General features: G+C 38.1%; 1 protein-coding gene across 2 annotated transcripts in view; it reads right to left on the bottom strand.

Annotated features, from left to right (window-relative positions):
• Nucleotides 1-8534, bottom strand: part of LOC134528423 (protein draper) — a 143155-nt gene extending 134621 nt beyond the window's left edge. The window contains exon 1 of one of the 2 annotated variants that reach the window (XM_063362025.1): nucleotides 8257-8534. The gene's annotated coding sequence lies outside the window, so the exon portion shown is untranslated. The remainder of the gene's footprint in view (nucleotides 1-8256) is intronic. The other variant, XM_063362027.1, reaches the window with a different exon arrangement.
• Nucleotides 8535-13669: the final 5135 nt, after the last annotated feature.

Here is a 13669-nt window from a genome sequence, read left to right as displayed (position 1 = left end):
CTCAAGCCTACCATGTTCTAAAAACATGAATTCATGTGGTTTATAGTTTTAGATTAACAATTCTTATGTAGCCTTCGTTTCAAAACGTCTTATTTTTGGAATACCAATTTTTTATAAATCAATAAAAATTATATTTTCTCAAAACCCTGAAATATTCAGGTTTCAAAAAACGAAAAATTTCCAAACGAAATCCACTCATTTTATCAGTCAGTGTCATTTTGATTTTTTTATTTGACCATCTTGTTTTAACAGCTGATTTTAGTCACGTTTTTGCTTGCAAACAGTGAAGTTGTGATTTGTGAAAGTTGTGACTGTGAGTGAAAAGGTGTCTAAAAATCTGCGCGTTGGATCACGTAAGTAGCAATGGTTTTTTTTTTTTTTTTTTTTTTCCATTTGTGGTTAGTTAGCGTATATTACCTAAAATAATGCTTGTGTTACAAATTAGAATGTCATATTATTATTGCTTACAATTGTGAATAGTAAACAGACAGTATGTTCTTGCAGTTCAGGGTTATCTTTTTTTGTCATAATGTTACGTTCAACTGATTCTTATTTTAATATATGAAATGTTTTTTTGTTACTACCCACCTTGTTGTTGTGTAGAAGTAAAATGCTTACTTAAATTTATAGAGATGTTATTTTTTGTTACATAAACATTTAAATTTATTAATTACATATAATATTATTAGTTTATTTAAATTAAAGGAGATCTCTATGGTTTTTGTGGAAAAACTCTATAGTGATTGTGTGAATATCAAGTCTGATTACTCATAAATAGAGACCGGAAAAATTCGCGTATTCATTTCACGATATGCTAGAATCCAAACAACTGTACCTTTATATTGCGTCTATGATTGGCTTACAGTTTATATGAAGGACTTTAAGCCAATGAAAAACCTTCAACCAAAAAAGTATCGAATCGCAAGTGTCCAGTTGACAGGTGTCACGAGTCAGTAGCCAATGAGCAGGTGCCATTTGCTTGAGTATGTAGGGGGTTGTGGAGTCTATCCTAGAGGTCATCGAAAGCACGAACTTTTCCGGTCTCTACTCATAAATGACTATTGTTTAAGAACATATATTTACTTTGTTAGTAAAATCACTTTGAAAATATGATTTTTACAATTCTTTTTGAATGTTTTCATTTGCCATCCCGAATGCCGGGATTATCCGTGGATCCCGGGGTTTGTCTGCGCGCGCGATCCCGAAATGCGGGGATTATAAATAAATAAGGGCCGGAACGGAACTCCCTTGAGTGGTGAGGCGCGGAATGCGCGGACCCGGTGACCGGAAGCGAGTCGCGCTCACGTGTTAGCGCAATCAGGCCGCCCGCACAGGCGCGCCGCACGCGCACGCTCGCAGGGTTGCCAACTTCGGGAAGCCTTCTTTTCACAGACGAGAGAGCCAAACTCCCGATCGTGCATCTTCGGTTTTTTTTTTTTTTTGTTCGTTGTAAAAGGTTAGGTTAGCTACATTATAAATACTTTTAAAATATTGTGGACGGTTGATTTAGTTAGGATAGCTACATTAAAGATACTGTGAAATCATGCAAACGGTTTCCTAGCCCTGAATAGCTACATATTAAAAAGTTATTTGCTAAGCGACCATAAATGATTTTACAGTATTTTTAATGTAGCTATACTTACCTAATATAACCAACTATCCACAATGTTTTTAAATATTTATAATGTAGCTAACCTATCCTAATCGACCGCAAAATTTAATGCCACGCCGGTTTGTACAATACGATAGAACGAAAAAAAAAGCGAGCATGAACTTCGGGTGTGGCTCTCTCGTCTGTGAAATGAAGGCTTCCCGCCAACTTCAGCACGCACAACCCGCACACACCGGGGGGAATGCTTCAACTGTTGGCTCACAACTCTTCCGATGGACTCTGGGTCAATGAGAACCACTACACCACATCACATCTGCAGAGACCGGAAAAATTCGCGAATTCATCTCGCGATAGGCTAAAATACAAATAGTTATACCTCAGTGCTGCCTTTGCTATTGGCTCACAGCTCACCTGGATTACTCTGGGCCAAAGAGAAACGCCCCGACCAAAGCTTTATCGAATTACAGACTGCTACGTTGGGACGTCGTCTCACAAGACAGCAGCCAATGAGTGGGTGACATTTGACCGAGTGTACGTAGAACTATGGAGTTCATCCTGCAGGTCATTGAACCCGCGAATTTTTCCGGTCTCTACACATCTGTATCCGATCAATCTGATCACTAGAGACCTGTAAAATCCGCGATTTCAAATCCCTAAAGGATAGACTCCATGATCCTCTATGCACTCGTGCAAATTACATCTGCTGATTGGTTACCGACTCGTAACACCTGTTGACTGGAATGATCGTGATTCGCTAATTCTTCTGTTAAAGATTTTTCATTGGCCCAGAGTCCTTCAGATAAACTGTGGCCCAATCACTGAAGCAAAATAATGTCACAAGTATTTGGACTCTATCCTATCGCGAAATGAATCCGCGAATTTTACAGGTCTCTACGAATCACAGATAGGTAAAGGGCAGGCATTTTTCGCAATATTATCTGGACGCCTATTGGACTGCAACAAGGTATAGCCGCACCAGCGGTTCCTTCCTTTGTGATTGGCGGCGGTCTGCAGAGAGAAGTCGTTGCTTTTTTTTTTTTTTTTTTTTTTAACCCGGGCCACTCAGGACTCGTTTGCTTCCTACACTGTATTATTGTGATTGGTGTGCTAATAGTATGACATGCAACTGAAAGAAATTCTACCAGTCACGAAACACACAGACAATGCTACAGTTTTTTTTAAATCTAAGCTGGCCTCGAATTCTTTTCGCGAATTGTGCATGCCCTTACCGATCGGCACGTTGGCACGTCTCACAAGACAGCAGCCAATGGCTGGGTAGACATTTGCCCGAGTGTACGCAGAACTGTGGAGTCCATCCTAGCGGTCATTGAACCCGCGAATTTTTTACCGTCCCTAACAATTCGGGTACTTTCGGATACAAGAGGTTCTCTGTTCGGGTGTCATCTAGGTACATACACAGAAAAAAAAGTATGAAAACAAAACATTGTTGTCTTCTTTAATGCAAGTATCATATACACTGTTCTGTAAAATCTCATGGTCCGACAGGTAATGTGCAGTGATGACCAGGTACGTAACTAGACTAGTTTCCATGCGAGGTAAGAACTCATCTTGTGGACACCCCTCCCCACCAAACTTTTTTTTTCCAAACTAACCAACCACACCAAAACATTTCCCAAAAACACCTCATATAATATGTTTTACTCAACTCTAAAGGTAATTAAACAGATTCATTTGCAGGCATTTAATTTTAATACATCGCAACTTGGATAGTACGCGTAAAATACCAGTTTTTTTTTAAATATTTGACGAAATACATTTATGAATTTTTTGACACAAATAATACAGTTTATTTTCCCTCCAACATTTTATGTGTTTTAACTCTATGATATTCAAGTAAATATCGATAGTAAATATTACTCTGCCAGTTTAGCACTCAACGGCCCCCCCCCCCCCCCAAAAAAAAAGTCTAACTAAAACTAGTTTTCAGGTGGTTTCACGAAAAGCCATTGCAATTATTATCCTATTGGTAGAGACCGGAAAAATTAGCGGGTTCATTTCATGATATGCTAGAATACAACAACTGTATCTTTATATTGCTTCTGTGATTGACTCACAATTTATCTGAAGGACTTTAAGCCAATGGAAAACCTTCAACCAAAAAAATAATCGAATCGCAAGCGTCCCAGTTGACAGGTGTCACGAGTCAATAGCCAATGAGCAGGTGGCATTTTCCCGAGTATGTAGGGGATTGTTGAGTCTATCCTAGAGGTCATCGAAATCGCGAATTTTTCCGGTTTCTACCTATTGGTATTGGTCAAATATAACGCCGAATCATAGAGCATTACTTTATAACGGCCGCTTAGATAAGTAAAATCCAAGAAATAACTTTGCAGGTGAATTAAATGGAGAAATACTTTCCTTTGTCTCAAGTGCAAACCGACATACGTATTTTTCAACTGTTCACTCCTTAAGGGTTGTGAAATTAATGATGTTACAATGATGCATAAAGGTCTCGGGTGTTTGAAGACAAAACTGGAGTGGAGACTTAAATCTAAATTTGAGGGTTAACGATCTTTCAGGCAAGAATGAAGAGCTAATTCCAACACGACCTGAATTAAAGTGTAATCGTATCTGATTAATTCCAAGGACATAACAACATGTTTTCATTAGCTCTACCGAACCGAACCAAAAGGTAGTAGAAGACACGTACGGGGGAAAATAAAAAGATCCACAATGTGTCGTCGGGTCGACCCAAAAGGAAATGAACAGAGCCTCTGACGTCAAAGAAGGCATTTGCACTATGGTAATGTCTGTGCTGGTGTGCAGATAACTAACAAACAATGGTGTGGCCGGAAGTGAAGTTGGGAAACGCAGCGACACCATAAACCTCCCACCCCCCATCCCCTTGCCTAAACTGTCTCAAACCCTTGTTTGAATCGGGTCGTTACCACAACGCCGAAATACCATAACGCCGGATGTCAAAATTGACCAAAACTCCGACAGCTAGAAAACTGCTGTGTACCACAACGCCGAAATAACAAAGAATGAATTTGTGTGTGTTTCTTAAATGTACCTTAACGCCGAAATACCACAATCAAACCTAACCTAATCTAATCTAACCTAACCTAGCGTAATATAACCTAACCTAACTTAACCTAGCCTATCCTAGCCTAACCTAGTCTAACCTAACCTAGTCTAACCTAACCTAACCTTTTGTGGCAGTCCTGCAATGACATTTTTCGGCGTTAGTGTATTTCGGCGTTGTGGTACACAGCAGTTTTCTAGCTGTCGGCGTTGTGGTCAATTTGGCATTTCGGCGTTGTGGTGCGTCCCCGTTTGTGAATCTAGTGTAGACCTGACAGGAATGTTTTGCAAGCCTTTATTTAACATTCCAACTATCAAGGTTTTATATTTATCAAACAGTAATTGTATCCGAATCATTTTAAGATGGCGTCAAACGCTTATTTATCACATTTTCAAATGTTTTTTCCCCGCCAAAAATAGCTTTATATATAGTTCGTTAAAAGTTTCATTGTGTTTTCTGACGTCCTAATTTGACCCAGATCTCAGTATTGCCACATAACTATCTGGTTGCTAGTAAGAAATCTAGTTGTTTGAAAATGCTGATTGGTTTTATTATTTATTAATTAAAAAACGAATGAAAATTTTAGGTTTTTAAAAAAAATATTAGGGGAGAAAGAGTCACGTCTAGATCGATTGAGCACGTTTTTCTAGTAACAGTAGACAGCTTGAGACGTGTTATAGGGAGAAAGAAGGGGGGGGGGGAATCCCAGTACTGAGTAGTTCGGTTCACTTGTTCACAAGTGGGGCTGTTGTCTACGCTTACTGCGAGTTAGGGTATTTTTATGTGAATAAAATGTTATAATCACTGATATTAAAATTTAAGTGTTTTTTTCATGTAATATATCTGCAAATGCGAATTATAGTTGTTTCCTACTTGGAATGTTTAAGTTTCTGGTAACCATATTAATTTATCAACTGTTGGCAATATTTCCTGCTCTATCTGCAGAGTAGCCGGCTACGCTAACAGCAACTCTGCTCGGTGCATGAACGTTTGTTTATGAGATTTTTGGGAGTGTATTTTTGTTTGTGTATCCTACTGTATATTCTGTCGGGTTATGTAACATGATCTGCGATCTCAGAATGAATTGTGGCTTAACGTCTCGTCGACATAATTAGACAGCATTGACGGCATAAATTAGTGGAGAAAACTAGAGACAATTTCTGGTTTGATCCCACCATGAAATCGAACCCAAGTCGACTTATGTGTCTTGTGAATAAACCTGTTTTTACATATATGTAGGCCCGCCTAGTCAGGAGTGTATCTGTGTTAGTGGGGCGGGATAATAAGTGCGAAACTCACTGGTGCTTCCAGCGTGGTATCGCCTCTAAGCTCAGGGCTCAGAACTGGCGCGCAGTCTTCTCTTCGTGCTTAGGGCAACTGTGAAGTCTGAGCAGTAACTGTAACATTATATGGCACAGAAATGAAGATACATGTGTAATGCAAGTCCCTCAAGTGCTTTCGAAAATCTTAACCGGTTGTTTTATGCCGAAAAATTACTCTAAAAATACGCCTTTAGCCATTTTATCTCTAATAAAAATAACATTTTAAAAGCTTAATCAACTATATCTTAATACACTTAAATCTACTTTTTGACCCTCAAAAAATTCCTTAAATGCTTTTTGTGAATAGACCCCACTCAGATATCTTGAATAGTTTTCGAATAGCATTTTTTTTTCTCCTGAAGCTCTGTACATCGTTTGCGTGTCCGGAGAGGCGGGGAACTCAAAGACATCCAAAATAATAATATGTACTTATATGAAAGGAATAATTATTTCCTACAACCTTCACAAAGTTTCAATTTTATGACTTCTATTAATTTGCGAAGAACTGACAGTAAACATTGGATTTTACACTGAAAGTACCTATATATAAGTAGGGTTGGAAAAAAAAACTTTTGTTTTAAACCAAACAAACTTTTTTTTTGTTTAAACCATGTTTTTTTTAACCAGCCTTTTTTTTTATTACGTAAGTTATTTTGGTTCTCTACATAAAAACGCCATACAATATACCGCTATCTGCCACTCATGTTGAACCAAAAAAGTTATTAGGTACATCAAAGAACCGAAGTCCAGCAAATCTGCATATCTGACTGGGACTTATCACAGAAAGGGTATTTCCCCACAGGAGGAGTATTCTCCATAGAACGGGTGTTTCCCACATACAGGTGATTTACAGTAGTTGGGGATTTCCCACAGAATGATTTTTTTAATAATAAATTATTTCCTCTTTTCTTACACTTTATCCACAATTCACTAATAATATCATTTTACAGGAATATTTATCTGGGTATAATTTACAACTTATTCAAATAATATACTTAAATTATAAGATCTTGATTAGTATATATATATTTTTTTTGTTCCCGTCAATCACAAGAAACATCAATAAGCTAATTTTTGTTATTATTAGAGAGGAATCAGATCTTTCATTAAAAAAATTATATTTTATTTTAAAAAAACATTATTTACAACATAATTTGTGTTTTTTTTTTTTTTTAAATAAAAACCACTTAGTTTAATCCATAGTTTAAACCGTATTTAAAACGTGGTTTGAACCAGCCAACCCCTCATATAAGTCAAACAAAATCTAGGTATTTCCGATTTCGGGACGGCTGAATTGGAAAATTATATGCAGTAGCCTAGTCAAAACTTCCGTAACTATACAGTTAATAAAGTTAAGCAGATGCTTTTAAGTCTTCGTCAAAACAACTACAGTAATTAAAGTTATTAAAAACAGCCATTAAGCCGCCATTAATACGATTTTTTTTTTAAATTACTATATTTCTCCTTGATTTTTGTTAATAAAACTAACATATCAATAAATAAATGTTCAGTTAAAATGTTTACTACTTGTTATCTGTGATTTGTTTTCCGTGAAGTATTCGCACAACACTGTACAGCTGTAGTAAACCCTGATCCCCTAGGGCGCATTCTCGCGTCGCGACCTTCAAAGGATTCCAGACCGTCTTTCAACAACCTGTGTTGGAAACATTCCCAGCTGCCAGAACCGCCAACCTAACAGACACGAAATAAATATATAACTTCAGCCCAGTAAATAAACTTCGCACCAACTTTAATGTCACCCACAAATACTGTTAAGCTTTCATTATGGAGATTTGTTCGCAAGGCAAACTGCGTGACCCGTCGCATAGCACGTACAAGCTGGGATCCCAAACAAAGAGTAGACAATTGTCAGGCGGCCAACATTTCTACGTGCGTAGTTGGCTGGCGTTCAAACCCATCAGCTGCATGCCTGCACGGTACACTGCAGAGCATGCGTTATGCAACTAAACCAAAAATTTCCACTGAAAACTTATCACACAGTATTTTAAAAGCACTTTTTTCTGTTTGAAAACGTTTCTGCGCGAACATTGCGACTCTGCCACTATTAAATAATTTTCTACTCTTTCAGTGTGTGTTGATTTTTTTTCTCTCTTATTGGTAAGCTCTAAAAAAAACTTATCTTAGTAGCATTCCGAAGTCCAAATAAATCTCCGATGCAACGGAAAAAGGCAAAAGCGCACTGGCATGGGTACGGTTACAACGTGTGCGTGTCAAAAGTACGAAGACAAAAGCAAACGCAAGAAGAAAAAACTCACTTGTGGCTGCAGAGAAGGTTGGTTTCCAGGGACGAAAGTCACGCACGGTTGTATGTATGTTCTTCAGTCGGGTACAGAAGCACTCACGACGTCATCGTTCAGCCAAACCACGCACGCGCCACAACAACTGGTCCGAACTGGCACTAAAATGTCCGCGCAGCCCACGACGCCTCACAACCCACGTCAGCCAACGAAAACACAAGTCACAGTCAACCAGCTCTTAGCGCTCCCCAGCACGCTGTGGCGATCTGACGTCCCTGCACTGTCACGGCTTCTGGAGGGGGGGAAGCCTGGTCGGAGGAGGGGTAATGTGATAGCATGGCGAGAGGGGAAGCGGTCTACTCGGGAAGCGTGGGGGGAAGTTCCGAGATACTCGAACGCCACACAACAGTCAGCTGTGTTACGGACGACGGCATTGTGACCAACAGTCCACGCATTCCTGCGTTAACAAAAAAAAAAATTGGTTGTTTGTAAAGTCGGTTTACGGACGATAGTTTAACGTGACAACGTCATAACAAAACATTGATGAAATGATTGCATACTTTTATGAATAAAACTGAATCATTTCTATTGAATTATCACTATTTTGTATGGATGCAAAGGAGTGAAATTAAATCTACAATTGAATTGATAAATTTACTTTTATTTGCACTCATCAATTCAATATGTTTATTCCTTTAACGGAAAAGTAGGAAACGAAGATGCGGCGCAAGCGTACAATGAGCGTAACAGGACACAGCGTAACGGGACAATGTGTGTAACGGGACACTTTTTCGTGCGTGCAGCCGGCGTTCATCGATTTATTAGACGTTGTCACGTCAAAAAACAGAATAACGATAGGTTCAGTGAATTCCACAAAACCTGAACACTTTAAACTCCTTTGTAAGTGTTTTTTTTTTCCAGTGAATAAAACGTTTGAATGAAAAACAAAAATTTCTATCATGTTAAGAGTTAAAAAGCCAAAGCACAGACGTGCAGATGTTGAATATACACAAGCAGACAGCAGCTCTCACATTGGAAAATAGCATACGCACAGCAAAACAGCATGCGCACGGCGCACAGAAAGTTGAAAATTTCTAACTGTTCTCTGTACTATGCGCCGATTTCTGCTTGCGACCAATCAGCGCAGTACCGGATTATACATGTAGGCAGTATAAGCAGCTGCCTTTGGGCCCCGCGGCCCGTGAGGAAAGAAAAAGTCAAAGCCTTTTACTTTGATGAGTGTTTTTTAGTTTTACAAAGATTTTAGGTTTAATATTTTTAAAAGACAAACAAAAACAATTTTTCGTTAGTTACTTGTTATAAGCTAATACTTACTTATTTCTCTAAAATAAAACGGAATGGCTTTAACAGACACAGAAAACTACCCTGTCGCTACATCGACAATGTTTAAATATAATTTAAGAACTGTAGTGTATAATAGTTCCTCCAAGGACATGCTTCTAGACTGTGGATTGATGATTGTTTACATATTTTTCCTCCGACCGCCATATTGGATTGTGACGTCACGGTTGCAATCTTGGATGACCTGACCTTGACCTTTGACCTTGACCCCGGTGGCTATCTTGGAGCCGCCATATTGAATCAAGACATCTTTGGATCTGCCAGCTTTAAAAAGAGCACCCCGCTCACTAATGAGGCACTTTTTGTTACGCATGTCAGCTTTGATGTGTATGACGTCATCGTTGCACTTTTCGTTACAGCAGCCATCTTGGATTATAAACGTTGTAATTTTCGTCACGGTCGCCATATTTAATTCTAATAACATGTCTGCCATCTTTGATTTGATTTCACAGCCATTTTTTTTTCGATTCTGACATATCTTCCATTTTTTTTTCGTCTGCTGGAGGCCGCCATCTTTAATGTCGACATCTTTGTTTCCCCTGTTTGTTGCTAGAGTGTCAATGTCGCTCTGACTCATCACATATGGTCGATGTTCCATTACCTACGAAGGCTTTTATGGTTCTTATCGACATATTAAATCTAATTTTTTATGCGAAATAAATTGGAAGTGCTGTGATTCGAACCATCGCAGCTCTGACCTCTAGGATGGAAAACATACACCTTTAACCGCTCGACCATTGAGAAATTTACCAGACTGAGAATTAAATAAGGTACATAAATAATAACACACATATTCGAACTTGTGGTTTTTTTTTATTTGAAGAAATAATAGTATCGAATGTTCGAGACAGAAACGCCACTTTGTTTTCAATATTTTCTACCAGGTGCGCTAGTTAACACACATCGCCTGCTACATGATGTATCCGCCATTTTGTTTTCCATAATCGATACAAGGAGCGCTAGTGCCATGTAGTACACATGCCATCGGCTAGAGTGTGTTGCCGACATGTTAGTTTAATTTTTACCTTCTAGGGTGCAGTAATAATTTATTATTACTGTGACAACCGCCATCGTGACATTTGAGTGCCATCTTGGAAATTCGTAATTATGTAGCTATAAATTCGGGAAAAATTCCAAAATGCATTGAATAAATTTGTAACTAATATGATTATTGATTCGATTGATGTCTGTCCTTGCTTCGATCCCTGGGCGATGCAAAATTTCTATTTATATATAAAAAATAAAAGATTTTTAAATAAGTTTAGTTTCCTAGCCAACCGGCTTCCTATAAGCCGATTTGTCCGCCATTTTGAAAATTCGAAATAATTAACCTAGAAATTCTGGAATAAGTTAGAGGTGGGTTGTTACAGCAATTTTCGGTATCTGTCCCATCCTGATACTGATACAGCATTGTACCATGTTACAAGTCTCTGATACTTCTGTATCAGACGGTCCCAGGAGGAAACAAAGCTCCGCGTACGCAGACCGTGCGACCGGAAGGAGAATCTGATACATTATTTATCACGCCCGGTAATTCTCTACCTCTGATACTCTCATGCCCGCCTGATACAACCAGTATCAATCAGTTCAACATTCACTGCAGTTCGTCCTGGCCGTGTATCACCATGTTGCGGGCTGTCATGCTTTGTAGTTAGTATTTTTATAGTGAAATAAGGAATGGATAAGTGCACGAAAAAGACTTCATTTGTGTGGAATTTTTTCACGGAAAATAATGAGTTTGCTAATTGTAATTTGTGTAAACAAAAACTGAGTTATAAATCATCGACTAATCTGAAGAAACATTTGAAACGTAAACATTGATATAGTATGCTCACTAATGTACCTATCTGTTTTTTTTATTTTTGATAAAATCGTGAATTTTTAATGTATAAAAACACTAGTTACTAATTGTTATCGAAAAAAAAAGTCCATATGTTGATTACATCTGTTATTAGTGTCAACTGAGAATTTATTTGCATTTTCATAGCTGTTAGGTGCACAAATATAAATATTATATCTTCTATTAATGTACTTTTTAATATTAAAATTTAATTAGTTTTATTATTGAAGGGAGACGGTGCACGCACTGCGCACTGAGCGTACTTTGAAGTAGGACAATAAACAAAACGACTTGTAACCAGGGCTGCCACTCTGATATTCATGAAAAACCTAGATAACCTATAAAAAAAACCCAGACACATGGGTAAAAAACCCAGATGCGTCTAAAATGCTATCGTTGAAAATGTTTGCGTACTAATTCAAAAATATAAACATAACTGGTTTTAATATAAAACAATAATTACCTTACAAGACTGAAAACGGTTAAATACAACCAATACAAGAAAATTACACTGCAGCAAAATGGCTGTATAAGTAATTCTTGGACCAGCACATATCAAAAAAAAACCTACAAATATATACATGACAAAACAAACACCATCACTGCATTCTTTAAACCGGTAAATGTTTTTATAAAACTGCATCATGTACGTTAGTCTATATTCAGAGTCTGATTGAAGGTTAATTGTTGCATTGGTTTTGTGTTCTGCAAGCCTCTTTGAAGAATGTGTCTAATTTAATATTCGACTTAGCTTCTTGAAAACTAGTTTTGTGTTTATATGTATTTTTGTGTGTGAAACACATAGACTTGTTTGCATTTATCAAACAGATATTGCAACAGATACAGTAGCTACTACCTTTATTATTGTTTTAGGTATAAAAATAATTAAAATTATAAAAAACCTAGAATTGTTGGAATTCATTATTTAAAAACCCAGAAACCCAAACACCATTGGAAAAACCCAGATCTGGGTGGAAAAACCCATGAGTGGCAGCCCTGCTTGTAACAATATCGCTTTGCGCCTCTCCTTCAAGGCTTCAACGCCTTCCCCTGCGCTTCCTCCCCTACATTCTTTCCCTTCTTTATCCCTTATTCGTCGTTCCTGCTCCCCCCCCTTTCACAAGCTCCGCCCAAGTGACCGTCATCTGCGATCGGGTACTGCGCTCATTGGCCGTGGTGTTGTTCCAGGTGAATTCTGAACTGATACTAAAGTTTCTGATACTTTTCAAGTGTACTCGTTTGCCGTTCCTGATACAGGCGCGTATCAGTGACAAAGTATCAGGTTGATACTTTTCGACCCACCTCTAGAATAAGTTCAAAATTCATCTAAAATATCACTCATTAGTTTACTGATTGAATTAATGGATTCCATTGCTTACAAAACCACTTCTCTCGTTTTATAGCCATTTTCACAAGACGTTGCGAATTAATTTTTTCCCTTACTTACATCAAAGGTACATTTGTAGTTTGGCCTCGTCGTTTTCCGTATTAATCCCTTCTGAAATTAATTTACAAGATTTTAACCTAGATGGCAAACTTAGGAATTGGTACTGGTCGTCCGTTGCGTAACTGCGTCCAGTCATGACTCATCCAGAGATCGAACCCAGGAGCACGGTGATCAGAAGGTGACCTTGGTAATGGGAGTGGTTTTACGTTGTTTATTTGCAGTGAGCTCGGTCGCGGTTGGGAGTTTCGTGTTTCAACTGTCCGCTGTTCACGCTATCTACGGCAGAAGCTACATGAAACATCACTAATGATTATCGTCGATTGCTTGAACAAGATGGCATGCGAACACGCGAGATACCTCGCCTACCCACACCGTAATTTTTTTTTGTACTTTTACAAGGAAACGAATACATCGCTTCAAAATAGTGTTCGCAGTAATACTGGGTTAAGATTCTTCTCAGGGCATTTATGATTTGTGATGTCCCAGTACATGCAATAGTTAAAGTTATTCGTAAACTCCTCCCTGAATGGTGTTCCACTATTAACTGTGCGCATTAATAAGAATAATAAAACGAATTATTGATTATTTTATTATTGATTATTTGAATGTATTTTCCTTGATCTAGAAAAAAAAATAATGCTGGAATGAAACATAATTTAAAATCGTATAACATTTTACGCCAGTTTTTGTAAGACGTAAGACCTAATCAGTAGAGACTGGAAAAATTCGCGCTTTCGATGACCTCTAGGATAGACTCCACAACCCCCTACACACTCAGACAA

The sequence above is a fragment of the Bacillus rossius genome, chromosome 1 (genome assembly GCF_032445375.1).
Source record: "Bacillus rossius redtenbacheri isolate Brsri chromosome 1, Brsri_v3, whole genome shotgun sequence".
Taxonomy (NCBI): Eukaryota; Metazoa; Arthropoda; class Insecta; order Phasmatodea; family Bacillidae; genus Bacillus; species Bacillus rossius.
This window is presented reverse-complemented; position numbering and strand designations above follow the sequence as displayed.